This window comes from Vicia villosa, linkage group LG6, assembly GCF_029867415.1.
Source record: "Vicia villosa cultivar HV-30 ecotype Madison, WI linkage group LG6, Vvil1.0, whole genome shotgun sequence".
Taxonomy (NCBI): domain Eukaryota; kingdom Viridiplantae; phylum Streptophyta; class Magnoliopsida; order Fabales; family Fabaceae; genus Vicia; species Vicia villosa.
This window is the reverse complement of record NC_081185.1, coordinates 156,677,720-156,695,348: the sequence shown is the minus strand read 5'-3', so window position 1 is coordinate 156,695,348 and position 17,629 is coordinate 156,677,720. Positions and strand designations below refer to the sequence as shown.

Sequence of the window (17,629 nt, the reverse complement as noted above, 5' to 3'; positions counted from 1 at the left end):
AAACTAAATAAAAGTAAAATCAAATATAGCTAAAACTGTAAATTAAAAAAAAAAATTGAAAAAAATTCATACATGGTAATATGGTAAGAGATCTAACTAATCTATTAATTTAAATTCTCCTTTGATAATATGGTAAGAGATCTAGATTATATAATTCAAATTGTTATCTAAAATGGGTGTTAAATGTTATGGCATCACTTTCAAACTATATAGTTCAAATACTTATTATTTATATTGATTTGTTTGTATTTTCATCTTTATCATTTTAGTGTATAAAGAGATCCAGACCATTGTGAAAAAGGATTTATCACACAATTTAAAAAATCTTTAAAAGAACTTATTTAAAACATGTTACTTGCGAGAAATTATATCAAATTCAAACCAATAACACACAAAGTTTGAATCGAACTTCATAGCAACGACAAAAGTGCAGAAGAATAGCAGCTATTGAAATTCAAACAAATCAATTTGATTTTGTTGTTTTTCCTTGCAGCCACACATATAATGATAAGTTATTTTGTATACATGCATACTATATTAATAATTTCACTTTGATGTTTATTTATAATTTATTTTTAAAAAAATTATACTATTCATTTGACTCAATTCAAATGTATTTCCTTTTAACATTCTCTCCAACAGATAAATTACTATTTTTATTTTTATGCTACTTAGAAGATTTTTAACAGATAAGGATATTTATTGTTTTTATCCATTTTTATTGGTTAGATCATTTGAATGTGTACGCTATGCACAAATTTACATAATTATAATTATGTAAGTTTGTGAATAGCATACACATTCAAATGATCTAACCAATAAAAATGGATAAAAACAATAAACATCCTTATCTGTTAAAAATCTTCTAAGTAGCATAAAAATAAAAATAGTAATTTAAATAGCATTAAATGCGAAATTTTATTAAATTCCTATTTAAGATATTCAAAAATTAAATAATTATTTTTATAGCAAAAAAAAAAAAATTAAATAATTATTTAAAATTAGAAAACAATTAAAAGCAAATGTACAGTGTACACATTCAAAGTATTTCACCCATATAAAAAATGAAAAATAAATTAATATTCTTATTATAATGGAAACAATAAAAAAATTGTAGAAATAATTTATATCATTGACTTAATTAAATGTATGTCTGTAAACAAATTTAATATTTCAAACACACACAAAGTAAGTTCAGATAAATTCTATGAATAAAGTCCTAAATAAAAAATAAAATCATATTTTTATTTATTTATTTGTGATTTTTTCCAATTTTTTTCCAACAATTTTATTCAGGATAAATAGAGGAACACATTTGAGTTATGTCATTACTACTCAAAGTTAGAGTAATACTTTCCTCATCCTCTTCTCCATTTTCCTTGTTCTTTGAAAAAAAATTGTGTCTCTTTATCAATCACAAGATGAACAGTATATACAACACCAATTTAGTTGAGTCTTCAATCGTGAACGAAGGTTCGGAGGACACCGATTTTAGCTTTGCCTGAGATATTGCATTCGAGCATTGTTGAACATACCCGTGACACCAGAGTCTGCAATACTCTACCTAGAGCTTCCTTCTAGTGTCCCAATGACTAAAGTTGTTTGGCAATTGGTTGTAGCAGCAAAAAAGTATCTCCTTGCTCGTTATAAGGACGTCACAAAGTATGTGTATTTATTTCTCTTAGTTTAAATAATTTATATGATATATGATACAAATAATTTTTAGGATATGGTTGATATATTTATAATCGTCTACTAAATCATTTCTGATTTTTTAATGTTAATAAGTTTTGATATTGACCAGATATCAGAAGGAGCTAATGGGCTTGCCACTTGCTGGGATCGTCGCATTATTATCCAGCGATGAGCTGCAAGTTGCGTTTGAGGATGTAGTGTATGACTTTGTGTTGAGGTGGGCTCAAACCCAGTACCCAAGATTGGAAGAGAGGAGAGAAATTCTAAGAGCAAAGGTTATCCCCTTGATTCACTTCCCATACATGATATGTTGAAAGCTGAAGATGGTCCAGAGTTGCAACGACTTTGAACATGAAATCACTTCTAAGCTAGTATTTGATGCCTTGTATTTCAAGGCTGAGGCACCACATCGAAAACAGATACTAGCAGCGGAATCGACTTCCACTAGACGCTTCTTCATTGAGTGGTCATACAAGTACCGCCCTATTAAAGTTGTGGAATTCGAACTTCCACATCAACAGTGTCTGGTTTACTTAGATGTGAGGCGGGAGGAGTGCGCCAATTTGTTCCCCTCTGGCCACGTATGTTCACGGGCCTTCCAATTAAGCGGTCTGGGGGTTTTCTTGTCAGCGCACTGCTGTATGGACCAGCAAAGTTTCTATCATTGCTTCGGCTTTTGCTTTGGCATTCCAGAGAAGAAATCTACAAACTTCAGTGTTTACTATGAATTTGCTATTAGGTCGAGGCCATCTTTAGAATACATCAGCAAGTATAAAGGAAACTTTATATTTTTAACATGCAAAAGTTGGATTACATTTGAAACTCAACCGGTAACTCTGATTCTTGCTGATGTATTCTAAGGTTGGCGTCAACCGAACTGAAAATTCATAGTCAACCCTGAAGTTCGCAGAGTCATTCTACGGCATGCCAAAGCATAACCCGAAGAAACGGTAGGAGCTGTGTCGGTCCATATTGCAATGCGCTGACAAGAAAAACCCCTGACCACCTAAATGAAAGGCCCGTGAACAGACGTGGCCAGATGGGAACAAGTTGACACACTCCTCCCGCCTCGGGTCGAAGTATACCACACATTGTTGATGTGGATGTTCGAATTCCACAACTTAAATAGGGAGGTACTTGTATGACCTCTCAATGAAGAAATGATTAGTGGAAGCTGATTCCGCCGCTAGTATTCGTTTCCGTTGTGGTGCCTCAACCTTGAAACACAATGCATCAAATACTAGCTTAGAAGTGACTTCATTTTCAAAGTCTTTGCAACTCTGTACTATCTTCAGCTTGCGACAGGTCATGTATGGGAAATGGATGAAGGGGATAAGATTTTCCCTTATAACTTCTCTCCTCTCTTCCAGGCTGGGGTACTGGGTTCGAGCCCACTTCAACACGAAATCATACACTGCATCCTCAGATGCGACTTGCAGCTCAACGCTAGATAATAATACCATGACCCCAGCAAGTGGAAATCCCATCAGCTCCTCCTGATGTCTTATAAATAATAAAACTTATTTGCATTAAAAAAATCAGTAATGACTCAGTAGACTTATAAATATACCAACCATGTACTGAATTATATAAATTGTTTAAACTAAGAGGAATAAAGAAACATACTTTGTGACGTCCTTGTAACGAGCAACAAGATATTTTTTTGCTGCTACAGTCAATGGCCAAACAACTTCGATCATCAGGACATTATAAAGAAGATCTAGGTAGAGCAACACGGACTCTGGTGTCATGGATATGTTCAGCAATATCCTGATGCAGTATCTCATGCAGGATGCCACACCAAACTTATCTGCCGCCATCAAGACATCCAGCAAGTTAGACGGTGAGGTCACACTTACAGAACTATTGTACATAAATTTCAAAACCTCCATGAATGGAGCTTCCTCGGAAACATTAAAATTAAATCAGCATTAGTAAGCGAATTGTTAGAGAAAACAAATTTGAGGAAGAAATTTATCTAAGAAGCTATTTATATATGCTTATACCAGATGGAGTGATTCTTACGATGATGTGCGTTTGCTTGGACTCCCTCATCCCATTAGAAAAGAGCTGAAAAATAATACACATAACTAAGCGAACAATATTCACAAAAAATATTCAAATATAATAAATAAACAAGAGACATCCACCTTGTTGAAGAACGAGCTCTTTGTGGCTAGGATGAAGGAGCTAACATGCAATGTCTTCACTTTAACGATTGGAGAGTAGTCGATGTGAAGATTTGCGGTCTCATTAATATTGACATCCTTAGAACCCATATTAATAATAACCCAACTCAAATCAATGAACAAAACTAAAAACTCAACATTTATTAAAAAGAATTGTTTAGCTTGCAAGCAAAATAAAAGTGTTTTTCAGCTTAAGATCGTTTGGCTACACAAGCAATCCAGTTGGTGTACGGGCACATTTGGTAGTTACTGCTAGGTTGTGCAATTTCATAAATTATCAATAAGATTATCAAACGTCAAAATTGGTGTCAAAAAATTTAATATTCTGATAAACATTGTCAAACCAACTAGATATAATTGGTGTCCAAAAATTTAATATTTAGATCAAGTACCAGCCAAGGACGCCTCAACCATTGCATCTGCGTCTACATCCCGAGGCTTACTCGGGGCACAATCGTCTACATCAGGCTGGTCCGATAATAAATCTGCTACGAAAAACAAGAGAGAGCATGGTAGTATGATCAAAATTTGATACATAACATATAACCTGATATGCATAGAGTGACACAAAATAGTATGCACAAAATCACGATATATTATTGCTCTAGCTCTGTGATAATTATGAAAACCAAATAATATTTAACTAGAATCACATGGATCCACTATTGAAAAAGCTCAGATATTTCTCATGACTTCATAGTAGATAAAATTCTAAAATCAATATACCATTATTACAACTACTGTATATGCCATTAAATTTCGCAACTTTTGAAAAACATATCGAAGTATAATTGCATTACATTTAACGTAGAAAATTTATCCTTTTCAATCCTAATGCGATTCATTTGAATGGGGTTTTAAATTTCAACACATTCTCTTTGTAATCACTCCCTTTTGAATTTTGTAAAACAAATTTAACCTCTTGTATCTCAGCAACTGGAAGAATAAAAAACACAAAATTAAATTCAAAATTTTGAGAAAAAATATTAGTATATACCATTGTGTTTCTGAATGCCATCCATTCTCCTTTTGTTGAGGCTAATTCGATCAACACTTATGGAGGAACTCTTGACATTAGGGAAAACTTCAAAAAGATCCTTCGTGATTTCAAGTTGAATGATTCTATCAGAGATACTAGAATCGTTGAAGGAAAAGTCAAGATCTGCTTCCTCATAACCTCCATTTCTAGAGACATCCGAGTCCATTACGAATAAAGGGACACAACCAAGTTTAGGGAGACAAGATCGAACACGAAAAGTTATAGCTCTAAACAATATAAGATATATGAGAAGACAATGATATTAAAAATGCCCCCTCTATTTATGCTCAATAAAATAGTTGAAAAGGAAATTATAAAAATAAAAAAATAAATTTATATATAGTTATTTTTTATTTTAGGACTAAATTCATAGAATTACTTTATATGAATTCAATATATTAGGAAAAAAACATATAAATTTTTTTTTTTAATATTTAAATTACCATATTTATTTTTATGCTATTTAAAATATTTTAAAACCATTTCTTTTAATACAGATAAGGATATCGGTTAGTTTTCCATTTTTATTTGTTAGAATTCTCTGAATTTGTATACTATAAACAAAATTTACATAACTGAGTTAGTTTTCCATTTTTATTTGTTTGAATTCTTTGAATTTGTATACTATATACAAATTGACATAACAGAATGTTGAATCACATCTATCTGTCATACCCATCCATTCGCATTTCATCTAAAAAAATCAAAAAAAAAAAAAGTTCATTGTCCAACTCTCCACTGCAAAATCCAAATAACATCATTGTTTGCACATCACTAATCACTATCATCACAATAATACAGAGCTAATTTCCTCAAACCTTACATCATCTTCACCACCTTTCCATAATACACATAACAGATCCACATTAAACCTGCCGAACTTTCAAAATAACCGATTCACATCGCCACCAAAAGAACCAATATCTGCACCTCGCATCGTATTCACCACCACTTGCAATTTGTGCATCAGCATCGCCATTCATTCATTAACGCAACCGACACAACTGTAACAATTCCTTAAATCTCTTCACAACTCGATTCACACCGAATCAAATTCCGTTGGAGAGAGAAATCGTGGAAAAGCAGAGAGATAAACGGAAGAGAGGATGGATTGAAGCGGAGAGTTTGAGGCGCGAGAAGAGAGAGAGGCTGAATCGGTGTTGAGTAGATGAGGGAAACGAAAAGTGGGAGAGGAGAATAAGCGTGGAAAGAAATTTGCGGAGGAGAAATTTGAGGAGAGAGAAACAGGGTACGGTCAAGTTGGAAAGAAGAAGTGGATTCCATCTCTTTGCTTCTTAAGGTTGATTAGTGTGTTTTTTCTCTTGGGCCAAACAGCTTAAAGCCCATTCGGATCCCCTATATGGACCCGTTCAGATTCTCACCATCCTTGGCTGTTGCTCAATGGATCTTAGGCCAGTCTCCTTCAAAAGCCCAGCGAATTTTCTCACACCCCCTTCTTTGCATGTATTTTTACTAAGTTTTTATATTTAGTTTTAGATATTTTCATAAAATACCAAAAAAATTGTTTTAAATACTTGATTTCTTTATTAGATTTTTCATGATTTTTCAATATCTCTCTTCATCTCCTTACCCTCTTAACTTATGGGTGCAAGCTTTGAAGAGTTCATTGTGTGGAGGTTATGGTCTTATTATTCCTCTAATGAACCATCAAAGTGAAATCCCATGATGGTTAAGAGAATTATTTTTACTTGTTTTAGCTAAAGTTTTTGTTTCTTTATGATTGGTTATGATCTTATGAATATTTTGTAATATCTTGACTTAATTTCATTAATATCATTGGATCTAGAACGTTGACAGGTTTGAAAGAACCAAATTCATAATATTAGAATAATGATATTAATGACAGTTTGAGTTTTTGTGTTTCCCTTTTCTTCTTCATCTCTTTATTTTCTGTCAATGAAAATATTCGATATCATTGGAATTCTTTCGAGCTCTTGATGAAGATTAGATCGTTACCTCTCTTCTTTTTGTGCGGTATCGATTTCGGGGGACGATTTACATATCGTTTCTCTCGCATGTATTAGCACTCAAATCGTTATTGACCGGCCTCGTTGTAGGGTGACTTCTATATAAGTTACTTGGCGATTTCTTAACATAGCGCTGCATTTCGTCCCATATCGGAAAAAAGATCAAAAGGCAGAGATTGTATCACAATTGGTACACGACTTTGGAAAACTTATTGTGTAGAGGTTTTGATTTTATCAATCTTCTGATGAGTTTTCATTAACTTTGAACCTAAGTTCATTAATCACTCGCCATTGATCACCAATTACTAACCATTGACAATTAACAATTAACTTTACTTTTATGCCTTTTATTATCTTGTCTTTATTTTTTATGCTTTGTACTTTACATTACCATCTATCATTCATTATCATGTTTATGTTTATGCGTTTTTTTCCTTTGTCCACTTGGACCATACTTTTACTTTGTGCTTAAATATTAATAATCAAACTTAAACCCTAAAACATTTAATGAGGACTTGGACTTTGGTTACCATACCCTAAGCTTGGAGGATGGACTATTGGATTGAGACCTTGATATTGTGATTATATTTTGTTTGTCTGGAAGTTCTTGGAGTTTACTCCAAGGCCTTGGGTTATTTCTCTTTGTGTATGCATGTGGTTCTTTAAAAGTCCTTGATGTTTAATTCCAAGACATTGTTATTGAGAATTCACCCGTACACAGCTGTTACTCTGCCCAATTTTCGTCTCAAGTTCTTATGGTGCATTTCCAAAGCTTTGTGCAAGTTATGGTAATCCAAAGGGTGAGAAATCTACATTGACTTCTTTACGTCAAGTATTGGTTTCTTGTTGGTTAGACTCTTCTTTTACCTTACACTTTTACTTTATGCTTTAGGATAGTCTCTTCATCTCTTTCCCCCTTCTTTAATTTTCAAAATCTACTCCATTTTTTCAAAATCTTCTTATGTTTGAAAACTCTTTAAACTCTTTCGATAAAACTTTCTTTAAAATCTTTTTTCCCTTTGTGGCTTTATCTTAAAATCTTATTTTAAAGATTAGGCACGAGTAGTCGTCATAGTCGAGATGTAATACCCTATCCCCTTGATATTGATTGATATAGTCGATTCTTTTCCACTTCAAAGAGTTAGTGGCATACTCGTCGATCTCTATCCGATTTGGAGCCCTTCTTTCACTTGTGACACAAAGAATCCACTTGTTCTCATGTTCAAGTATGGTTAGCTAAGTTTTCTCCTCTGAGACGACAAAGTGTCTATCCGTTTTTAAACAAAACTCTTGTTTTCCTTTTAAGTGGAACTACATTTGCTCTCAATTCTCCATTGCACTAAGGAAGTATGTAGGTGTTTACTGTAGAAATTGGTAAACAACCGTTGGTCTTCCCAAAGCCTTAAACTAAGGGTTACTTGCAAGATCGACCAGTTGATCTTGAGACCAGTTGAACAGCTTCGTGAGCCATTACACTTTCTCCTCCGACTCCGACCATTCCTAAACTCATAATGACAAAATGGGACCTGAGGCTACAAAAATCAAAAACCTGACGGATAAAATTCTGACGCATGCTCTCAGTCCCGACTTACCTGAATTGCTGCGTGAAGATTCGGCCCTTGGCCAAGAACTTTTAGACGATATTGCTCAACTAAAGAGTCTCGAGATTTCTGAGTTCTGCAGGCTCATGGTGGTGGATTTTGAAAAAATCCTCCCTCGTCTGCTTGACAATATCAAAATTGTGAAAGAGAATGAGGAGTTGGTCGAAACCAAGCAAGCACTAGTGAAGAGGAACGTGGACACCGTGATAAAGACGAAAGTGGTAATCGAAGGGTTAAGGGCCCAGGTGGGCCAGAAATGGCAAGAACAAGCTCCCAAACGGGAAAGGTCTGTTGAAATCCGTCTTCGACTTGAGGCCTTGTCGAAGGAGATGTTTGAGTTGGACGCTGAGTTGGGGCTTATCACCAAACAAGAAGAAGCTCTTGCCCAAGAGATTGCTCCTACTCAAGCAGAAATGCTCAAAATGGCTGTGGACGCCATTGCTGTTAGCAATGCCACGACTCAAATCGAAGAAGAGATCAAGGTGCTTAAAGCCAAGGCAGATACTCTGGAAAATCAGACTACAAATCTTCACTTCGACTTGAGGACCTTTCAAAAAATATTCGGGCATTTCTAAATTTTCCTTCCCGCAGCCACCCGCGTGAGGCCTTTTATTCTTGCGTATTTTTTGTAATATTTTGACTTATGGTTTTTTAACCAATTCCCATATAAGGCTTTGTTTCCTATTTACCTTGTTTCTTCTGCACATTTTTTATGCTTGTTATGCTAGTTTCGAGTGTTACTTTCTCCAGCTTTTTATTCGACTCTTTACTTTATGCTGTCGAAATCGTGACTTCCTGAAGGATAGGTCTGTACCTTTTTAGGTACTTACCATTTACTCTAAAAATCCGTCGATCTGGGGCTAACTCTTCCAGTTCATAAGCATTATTTGTAAAGACCTGTATTACCTTGAACGATCCCTCCCAATTAGGTGACTATTTTCCCAGTACTCTATCATTTCTATCCATAGGTAATATCACTTTCCAAACTAAATCATCTATAGTAGGCACAAGATGTAATGTCTTGCCAAGCATATTTTTAAAAATCAAACTTTCTTTTGCACACAACTCTCTTTTACATAGATTTACAAAAAGGTTCATGTGGAGTACCACAGATGTGAGGGGTGCTAATACCTTCCCCTCACATAATCAAGCCTTGTACCTAAGATCTCTGCTTTTGTTTTAAAAACAATCTTTGGGTTTTATTTCACTCTTTTCCCATTTCCTTTGGAAACAATAAAGCGCGGTGGCGACTTTCACTACTAAAATAATGAGTCGAGTCAATCTAGTGGCGACTTTCACTACTAAAATAATGAGTCGCGTCAATCTAATGACTTTGATCCCAACTTTTCTCCGCTACACTATTAAATTTAAAAAATATAATACAACTAAAAAGAGTCAAATGAGCAATATAATTTTTTTTAAATTTTCTTGCAAATAAACATAAAAGTATAATTAGAATAATGTAGTATATATGTATACAAAACTTATCATTATTTGTGATGCAAAAAATCTAAAAAAAATAACAAAATCAAAATAATTTGTTAGAATTTCATTAGGGGCTATTCTTTTACACTTTTATGAAGTTTAATTTGACCTTGTGTGTTAGTTTTTAAATTAAATAAGTATAATTTTTTTTTTTAAGAATTCTTGAAATTTTATGCTATATTCTTTTACATGGCATGAATCTTTCTGCAGTACAATAAAAAGATGAAATTACAAACAAATCAAAATTAATATAAATTGTAAATATTATTATGAAATAATAAAAAATGTAAAGTATTTATACTTTTTCTTCAAATTAAATGATTTTCAAATTATTTGTGTTGGATGAATATATTCCTACACAAATAATTTATTGTGCCATTAAATACTTAAACGAAAATTATACTGAAATTGTTATATTATATAAAGCCATGAGGTGGAAATGTGGGAATGATAAGAGAGAATAGGATTATGATTTATTTAGCAATTTAATTTATTAGTTATTTAATTATTTGTTTATTTTTATTTACTTAATTGGTGATGTGGGTTAATTATATTATTTTGAATGAGCTTATGAAAATCTACGTGGAGTCTCGGTTTCTAGCGACATGGGGCTGCAAAACGGGCCGTGGCCCGCCCCGCCAAAACCCTCCATCCGTCAAAGCCCGCCCCTCCTCAAAAACTCACATTTTTTAGCAAATTCTAGTAATTGCAATTTTTGATGATTTATTTTATGCATTTATCTATAAATATACGTAATATTTTTTTAAGTAAATTTGTTAAAAAGTTGCTTTTATAAAAAATTGTTTTAAAAAATAAGTGAATAGTTTAATTAAAATGTAAAAAATGCTATTAATCTATTAAAAAATATAAATAAAAATAGACGGGTAAGCCCGCCGCCCTCCAACCTGCCATCTTGGCGGGGCGGGCATGACTTTTATGCCCATTTTACATGGCGGGCATGCCCGCCCCGCTCGTTTTTTTACGGGCATAAGGCGGAGCGGGCGGGACAGGCGGCCCGTTTTGCCATCTCTAATTTGAATCCATCATGATTAAAGACTCAACTAAATTGTTGGTTTGTTGTTCATAGAATTTGTTTTATATACATTTAAAATCATAAATTTATTTATCGGTACATTTAATCAAACTATTCGTATAAATTATTTTTTTACAAATATTGATTTACTTTTGCAACTTTTATTTAATCAAAATGTTAAAAATGTTTTATACTATTGATAAATAAAATTTAGATTTTGATTATATAGTAATATTATAGAAACATTATAAATTATCAATTAATCATAATTTTTAAATTGTCAAAAATTATTTGAAATTAATAAAAATTCATTTAAAAACAATACATTTTATAGTTTTGATTGTTTGAAAATGTAAAAGCTTTTATAATATAGTAACACTATAACGAATAATACTTTTTATGACGAATCTTTCATCTTGAACATGCTAAAAATTGAGAGTATAATATATTCTGGGAGCGTCATGTTTGATTTTTCAAATAAAATAAACAACATTTTAGCTCGGTGTTATAATAAAACCGAGGTAACAAAACCTATAAGTGAGTGATTTTCTTTATACATAAAAAATAATAATAAACCCATTCTCTCGAGTTTTTTTTGGAGAACCAAGATAATATAATTATAAGGTATATTGCATCGAATCCCCGTTGCTATCTCCCACTCCATTTTCAATATACTTATAAAGGTTTCTTAATAAGTTTGGTTGTTGATGATTTTTAAGAAGACCCTTAATGCCTCTAGGACCTTAGAAGATGGTCCAAGATTCATTGTTATTTAGATTGTGTGAAAAAAATATTTAAAAACCCAAACAAAAATTTGTAAATGCAAAACTGTTGGCTGTATTTTCGATGCCCAAGAAGATGTAAGAAGTTCTAGTGAAATTTAAGAAATTTTTTAGATGAACAAACTGATTTCGACAAATTGATTTTTTTAGAGGCATTAAGAAGACCCTTAATGCCTCTAGGACCTTAGAAGATGGTCCAAAATTCATTGTTATTTAGATTGGATGAAAAATATATTTAAAAATCCAAACAAAAATTTGTAAATGCAAAACATCACAATCAATGTCAAAACATATAATATTCTGACAAACATTGTCAGACCAACTGCATGATGCTGCCTCCATGACTTGGACTACTGGATTGAAATCCAATGGTCTTCATTATTGTGACTACGTGACAGCGACATGTTGTTGACTTCATTGACCTTAGGCAATCCAATTTCCAAAATTCTAATATCAATGAACATATCCCAAAAATCAGTTAATTTAAATGGTGCTAACTTGTTCATGGTCCAAGATTCATTGTTATTTAGATTGGATGAAAAATATATTTAAAAACCCAAACAAAAATTTGTAAATGCAAAACTGTTGGTTGTATTTTCGATGCCCAAGAAGATGTAAGATGTTTTAGTGAAATTTAAGAAATTTTTTAGATGAACAAACTGATTTCCTTTTTAGTTAGTGAAAACCCTAATGTGGTTCATTTGATATGAGTTTTAAATTTCAACTCATTCTCTTTTTTTCTAGATTAATTTTCAAATAAACACGCAGCGCTTTGAAATGAGCAACAATCAAATTATGTAATCACTTAATTTTGAATTTTTTAAAACAAATTTTACCTCTTGTATCTCACCAACTAGAAGAAAAAAAACACAAAAATTGTAACTCATATTCTCATTTTCCCCCTCTGATTTGTAGATAAAATTTGAAATGAACAAAGAAGGTACACCAATTGAATGAATCACAATAACATTTGGTTTATACCATGGTACCAAAAAAATTATTTAAGCAAAAAGAAGATATCAAGAATAATATCATAAACACCCACGAAATGAACACCATTCAAGATATATAAACACTCATTTTTGAATAGTATAAAGTGAATTATACCTCTTGTATCTCAAAAATTGGAAAAATAAAAAACACAAAAAAGGTTAAGAGTTTTCGAGAAAAAATATTAGTGTTTATGAATGTCATCCTTTCTCCTTTTACCGAGGTTAGTTTGACGGACACTTGTGGAGCAACTCTTGACGTCAGGGAAAATTCCAATGAAATTATTCATGATTTCAAGTTAAATGTTTCTGTCCAAAAAACTAGAATTGTTGAAGGCAAATCTAAGATATGCATCCTCATAACCTCCATTTCTAGGAATATCCAAGTTCATCAAGATTAAAGACTCAACTAAATTGATTTCTTGATAGTGATTGATAAAGTGACACAGAAGTGAAGAGCATGGAAGAAAAAGAAAAATGAGTGATGAAAGTTATAACTCTCAACTATGAGAAAACAATGTGAATGAAAATAACTCAAATGTTCATCTATTAATACTCAATAAAATTATTGAAAAATAAATTGTCAAAAATAATAAATAAATAAATAAATAAATAAATAAAAATATGATAAAATCTTTGATTGGAAAAGTCCCTTGACTGTGTACATTACACATTTGTTTTTAATTTTTTTTTCTAATTTTAAATTACTATTTTATTGGGAAATCGTTTGAATGTGTACATTACACATCTGTTTTTATTTTTTTCTTTCTAAATTTAAATTTCTATTTTCTATTTAAATTAAGAATTTAATAAAGTTTTGGGAAATCCGTTGAATATGTACATTACAAATTTGTTTTTAATTTTTTTACTTCTAATGTTAAATTACTATTTTATATTTAAATTAATAATTTATTAAATTTTTCACGTTTAATGCTGCTAAATTACCATTTTTATTTTTAAACTATTTTTTATAATACAAATAAGAATATTTGTTATTTTTATTTGTTAGAATCCTTTGAATGTATACACTATAGACACGTTTACTTAACTAATCGTCTACATGTGCGATGAACCAGAATATTCAATCACATCGGTTAATTTGAAGAAAAAAATACAAGCCATTTCAACAAACATCTTCAAGTAAACTCAATGCCTTGAACTCAACACAATGCATCGACGTTGTTTCACTCTCTTTAAGACTATTAAAATAACAGAGGGTTAAAGGGAAATAAGAACAAGTGCTACAAAATAACATAACGATAAAACTACAAGAATATTAAAAACTAACTAGTTTCTAATCGTTAGCTCTACTCTAAGATGGAGAACATCATTGATAAAGAAGAGGTTGTCCTGAGCCATGAACGATGTCCATGGTGTAGAAAAAAAATTCCTGAAACCGACTGCTGCTCTTCCCCCGGTAAATATACAGTTGCCTTTATACTTGCTGATGTATTCTAAGGTTGGCCTCGACCGAACAGCAAATTCATAGTCAGCACTGAAGTTCACAGAGTCTTTTTTATGTGTACCAAAACCAAAGCCGAAGCAATGGTAGAAGCTCTGTTGATCCATACTACAATGCGCTGACAAGAAAAACCCCTGACCACATAAATGGAAGATCTGTGAACAGACTTGGCCATAGGGAAACAAGTTGGCACACTCTTGTCGCCTTAGGTCTAAGTAGACCACACACTGTTGCTGTGGAAGTTCGAATTCCACAATTTTAATAGGACGGTACTTGTATGACCTCTCAATAAAGAAGCGACTAGTGGAAGCCGATTCCGCTGCTAGTATCTGTTTACTGTGTGGTGCCTCAGCCTTGAAATATAAGGCATTAAATACTAGCTTAGAAGTGACTTCTTGTTCGAAGTCGTTGCAACTCCGGACCATCTTCAGCTTGCGGCAGGTCATGTATGGGAAGCGGATGAAGGGAATAAGCTTTTCTCTTAGAATTTCTCTCCTCTCTTCTAGACTAGGGTACTGGGTTCGAGCCCACTTCAACACGAATTCATACACTGCATCCTCAGACGCCACCTGCAGCTCATCGCTAGATAGTAACGCCACGACCCCAGCAAGTGGCAACCCCATTAGCTCCTCCTGATGTCTGACCAATAATAAAACTTATTAGCATTAAAAAAATAGCAATGAATTTAGTAGACAATTATAAACATATCAACCATATTTTAAATATCATCTGCAACATATATCATATAAATTATTTAAACTAAGTTGAATAAAGAAACATACTTTGTGACATCCTTGTAACGGGCAATGAGATATTGTTTTGCTGCTACAACCAATGGTCGAACAACATCATCCATCAGGACACTATAAGGAAGCTATAGGTAGAGCAACGCAGACTCTGGTGTCATGGGTATGTTCAACAATACCCGAATGCAGTAGCTCATGCACGACGACACACCGAACTTGCCCGCCGCCATCAAAACATCCAGTAAGTTAGGCGGTGAGGTCACGTTCAGAGAACTGTTGTACATAAATTTCAAAAGTTCCATGAGTGGAGCTTCCTCTGAAACATGAAAATTAAACCATCATTAGTAAGCAAACTATTGGAGAAAACAAATCTAATTAAGAAAATAATCTAAAAGCTTTTTAAATATGTTTGTACCAGATGTAGTGATTCTTACGGAGATGTGTATCTGCTTGGACTCCCTTATCCCATTAGAAAAGAGCTGCAAAATAATAGACATAACTAAGCAAAGAATATTTACCAAAAATATTCAAATATATTAAATAAAGAAGAGATGTATACCTTGTAGAAGAATGTGCTCTTCGCGGCTAGGATGGAGGAGTTGACATACAATGTCTTCACTTTAACGATTGTGGAGTAGTCTATGTGAAGATCTGCAGCCTCATCACCTATATTAATAATAAACCACCTCAAACCAATGAACACAACTGAAAACTTAACAATAATTAAAAAGAATTGTTTAGCTTGCAAGCGAAAGAAAAGTGTTTTTTAGCTTAAGATTGTGTTTTCACACAAACAATTCAATCAGTATACGAGCATATGACTTACAATTATTACTAGATTTTACAATTTCATGGATTATCAATAAAATTATCAAACATCACAATCAGTGTCAAAAAATTTAATATTTTGATAAACACTGGTAAATCAACTGCAAGATAATGCCTCCACGAGTTAAAATAAATAAAAAAATCATAAAAAATGAGAATTTATAAGAGATTATCCAAGTACCGGCATTGGAGAATTCAACCACATCCGCGTTTGCATCCTCTTCAAACTTATGCACCGTACAGTCGTCTACATCAGATTTGCCCGATAACAAATCTGCTATCAAAAACACGAGAGAACATATGTTAGTAAGATAAAAAAAGTGTAGAAAAATATATAACCTATTCATCAAATCATGTTTGGTCGATGTTCTGGGTCCTATCATAATGATGCAAAACAAATCATATTTATCTAAATCACAAGGATCCAGTATTGCAATTTATTTAGACATAATTCATAATAAAAAGAATATTTAAAAACCTCATATATTGCTCTTGACTTGACAGTAGACAAAATTGAGAACTTATCAACATTATTTTTACGACCACTAGATGCACCATTAAATTTGGTATAGTATTGTTAGAAACGTGGTTCATTAGATTTGGGATTTAAATTTCAATTAATATCCTCTTTTTTCCCCTCTGACTTCACCATTAATTGAATCACACAAAAATTTGATTCAAAGCATTGTAGAAACTCTACAAGATGAAATGAATAAAAAAATATTAGGGTATTACCATTGTCTGTCTGAAAGTCATCCATTTTCTTTTTGTCGAGGCTGGTCTGATTGGCGCATGTGGAGGAACTCTTGACATTAGAAGGAACTTCAATAAGATCACTCATAATTTTCAGTTGAATGATTCTATCAGAGAATTTAGAATCATTGAAGGCAAAACCAAAATCTGTGTCCTCAAAATCTCCGTTTCTTGAGACATCCAAGTCCATCACGAATAAAGACACGAAACTTTTACAATGAAGAACAAGGAAAACGAGAAAGAAGACGGTCAAAGTGAAAAGTATAGCTCCAACTATGAGAATACCTCAAATGCTCCACTAGTTATATTGGATAAAAATGTTGAAAATGAAATTGTAAAATTAAATAAATAAGTAAATGTATGATTTTTTCTGGCTTAGTTCATAGAATTCACTTCAAAATACTAATATTTTTCTTATGCTATTTAGAGAAAAAAACTTAATTAGAATTGTATTAGTTGTATTCTTTATAAGAATGTTAATTATTTTTTAAAATTCTATTTGTGTTGTTTGACTGTGTACACTGCACATTTGTTTTTTATTTATTTATAAATAAGGATTATTTATAATACAAATAAGGATTATTGTTATTTTACCATTTTTATAATACAAATAAAGATTATTGTTATTTTTACCATTTTTATTTCTTAAAATCCTTTGAATGTGTATATACACAAGACTATTGGTAATACAAAAAAGGATTATTGTTATTTTTACCATTTTTATAATACAAATAAGGTTAATTTTTATTTTTACCATTTTATTTGTTAGAATTCTTTAAATATGTAGTATATGCACAAATTTACAGAACTAGTCGTGTACGATAAACACTGGAATGTTCAATCACATATTTTAAATTAAAAGAAAAATACAATTAAATTGAGCAATATTATTTTTAATTTATAAACAAATATGAAAGTAAAATTAGAATTATATTGTATGTATATGTAAACCAAATAATTTACCACCATTTGTTATTGCAAAGATATCACAAGAAAAACATCAAAATAAAAATAATTTGTCGCAGTCGTGAAGTCCATT

General features: G+C 32.2%; 2 pseudogenes; both read right to left on the bottom strand.

Moving 5' to 3' along the window:
• Positions 1-2,486: 2,486 nt before the first annotated feature.
• Positions 2,487-5,089, bottom strand: LOC131615089 (BTB/POZ domain-containing protein POB1-like; annotated as a pseudogene).
• Positions 5,090-14,088: 8,999 nt separating this feature from the next.
• Positions 14,089-16,780, bottom strand: LOC131615088 (BTB/POZ domain-containing protein POB1-like; annotated as a pseudogene).
• Positions 16,781-17,629: the final 849 nt, after the last annotated feature.